Genomic DNA, 3,142 nt, shown 5'->3' on the forward strand with positions numbered 1-3,142 from the left:
ATGCCTTGCCCCCAGGCTCAGGGGCAAGGGCCCGGAGAGAGCACCACCCCGAAGCGCTTTTCTCCCGGGCTTGGGAGCATTGTGCAAGTCTGGCGTGAACAGCGGGTGGGAGTGTTGGCAAACAGGACTTTGGAGGCAGCCGGGGAGGTCTTCCAGTGGGAGAGGGCCGGTTGTGCTCAGAGGCCCCACAGGCCAGGGGCAGGACCCAGCAGGTCCCCTGCCCCTGGCCAACATTTCCCAGACCTTCCTGGCCTCCGGGGGTACTGCCCCACCAAGGGGCAGGCTGCGGGGACTGGGTCCAGACATGCCCGGGCGCCTCCCCAGGCTCATCCCCGCTGGTGCCTTTCCCCTGGTCCTAGGTCTCGGTTGAGGCCTCCTTGGAGAGGAGGTTGCTGGCAGGGGCTGTCTCCACACTGCAAGGTGCTGGAGCTCAGAGGGCCTCGTCAGAGTGAAGGGACAAGCAAAGGGCTGGATGCCAAAGACCTCTTTGGCCCAGCAGCCTCAGGGCAGCAGGGAGAGCAAGAGGCCCAACTTGCCCCTAGGTCGGCTCTGCCCCTTCCCACAAAGGCGGCCAGCCCAGCAGCTGCCTGACAGACTCTGGCTCCCCCGAGCTCTCTGCCGGTGCAGGGGTCAGGAACAGACGTGTGCATGTGGTTCTGCCTTGGCCTGGGACTGTGGACCCCCTGCCTGGCCCCCAGGCTCAGGGGCAAGGGCCCGGAGAGAGCACCACCCCGAAGCGCTTTTCTCCCGGGCTTGGGAGCATTGTGCGCGCTTGGTGGGAACAGTGGGCGGGAGTGCGTTCAAAACGGCCTTTGGAGGCAGCCGGGGAGGTCTTCCAGTGGGAGAGGGCCGGTTGTGCTCAGAGGCCCCACAGGCCAGGGGCAGGACCCAGCAGGTCCCCTGCCCCTGGTCAGCCTTGCCCAGACCTTCCTGGCCTCCAGGGGTACTGCCCCACCAAGGGGCAGGCTGCGGGGACTGGGTCCAGACATGCCCGGGCGCCTCCCCAGGCTCATCCCCGCTGGTGCCTTTCCCCTGGGCCTAGGCCTCGGTTGAGGCCTCCTTGGAGAGGAGATTGCTGGCAGGTGCTGTCTCCACACTGCAAGGTGCTGGAGCTCAGAGGGCCTCGTCAGAGGGAAGGGACCAGCAAAGGGCTGGATGCCCAAGACGTCTTTGGCCCAGCAGCCTCAGGGCAGCAGGGAGAGCAAGAGGCCCAACTTGCCCCTAGGTCGGCTCTGCCCCTTCCCACACAGGCGGCCAGCCCAGCACCTGCCTGAGAGACTCTGGCTCCCCCGAGCTCTCTGCCGGTGTAGGGGGCAGGAACAGACGTGTTCATGTCGTTCTGTCTTGGCCTGGGAGTGTGTTCCCCCTGCCTGGCCCGCAGGCTTAGGGGCAAGGGCCCGGAGAGAGCACAACCCCGAAGCGCTTTTCTCCCGGGCTTGGGAGCATTGTGCGTGCCTGGCGTGAACAGCGGGCGGGAGTGTTTGCAAACAGGACTTTGGAGGCAGCCGTGGAGGTCTTCCAGTGGGAGAGGGCCGGTTGTGCTCAGAGGCCTCACAGGCCAGGGGCAGGACCCAGCAGGTCCCCTGCCCCTGGCCAGCCTTGCCCAGACCTTCCTGGCCTCCGGGGGTACTGCCCCACCAAGGGGAAGGCTGCGGGGACTGGGTCCAGACATGCCCGGGCGCCTCCCCAGGCTCATCCCCGCTGGTGCCTTTCCCCTGGGCATAGGCCTCGGTTGATGCCTCCTTGGAGAGGAGGTTGCTGGCAGGGGCTGTCTCCACACTGCAAGGTGCTGGAGCTCAGAGGGCCTCGTCAGAGGGAAGGGACCAGCAAGGGGCTGGATGCCCAAGACCTCTTTGGCCCAGCAGCCTCAGGGCAGCAGGGAGAGCAAGAGGCCCAACTTGCCCCTAGGTCGGCTCTGCCCCTTCCCACACAGGCAGCCAACCCAGCAGCTGCCTGATAGACTCTGGCTCCCCCGAGCTCTCTGCCGGTTCAGGGGTCAGGAACAGACGTGTGCATGTGGTTCTGCCTTGGTCTGGGAGTGTGGACCCACTGCCTGGACCCCAGGCTCAGGGGCAAGGGCCCGGAGAGAGCAACACCCCGAAGCGCTTTTCTCCTGGCCTTGGGAGCGTTGTGCGTGCCTGGCGGGAACAGCGGGCGGGAGTGTTGGCAAACCCGCCTTTGAAGGCGCCGGGGAGGTCTTCCAGTGGGAGAGGGCCGGTTGTGCTCAGAGGCCCCACAGGCCAGGGGCAGGACCCAGCAGGGACCCTGCCCCTGGCCAGCCTTGCCCAGACCTTCCTGGCCTCCGGGGGTACTGCCCCACCAAGGGGCAGGCTGCGGGGACTGGGTCCTGATATGCCCGTGCGCCTCCACTGGCTCATCCCCGCTGGTGCCTTTCCCCTGGGCCTAGGCCTCGGTTGAGGCCTCCTTGGAGAGGAGGTTGCTGGCAGGGTCTGTCTCCACACTGCAAGGTGCTGGAGCTCAGAGGGCCTCGTCAGAGGGAAGGGACCAGCAAGGGGCTGGATGCCCAAGACCTCTTTGGCACAGCAGCCTCAGGGCAGCAGGGAGAGCAAGAGGCCCAACTTGCCCCTAGGTCGGCTCTGCCCCTTCCCACACAGGCGGCCAGCCCAGCAGCTGCCTGACAGACTCTGGCTCCCCCCAGCTCTCTGCCGGTGGAGGGGGCAGGAACAGACGTGTGCATGTTGTTGTGCCTTGGCCTGGGACTGTGGACCCCCTGCCTGGCCCCCAGGCTCAGGGGCAAGGGCCCGGATAGACCACCACCCCGAAGCGCTTTTCTCCCGGGCTTGGGAGCATTGTGCGCGCCTGGCGGGAACAGTGGGCGGGAGTGCTTGCAAACCGGCCTTTGGAGGCAGCCGGGGAGGTCTTCCAGTGGGAGAGGGCCGGTTGTGCTCAGAGGCCCCACAGGCCAGGGGCAGGACCCAGCAGGGCCCCTGCCCCTGGCCAGCCTTGCCCAGACCTTCCTGGCCTCCGGGGGTACTGCCCCACCAAGGGGCAGGCTGCGGGGACAGGGTCCAGACATGCCCGGGCGCCTCCCCTGGCTCAACCCCGCTGGTGCCTTTCCCCTGGGCCTAGGCCTCGGTTGAGGCCTCCTTGGAGAGGAGATTGCTGGCAGGGGCTGTCTCCA

This window comes from Dama dama, unplaced genomic scaffold, assembly GCF_033118175.1.
Source record: "Dama dama isolate Ldn47 unplaced genomic scaffold, ASM3311817v1 ptg000093l, whole genome shotgun sequence".
In the NCBI taxonomy this organism is placed as follows: domain Eukaryota; kingdom Metazoa; phylum Chordata; class Mammalia; order Artiodactyla; family Cervidae; genus Dama; species Dama dama.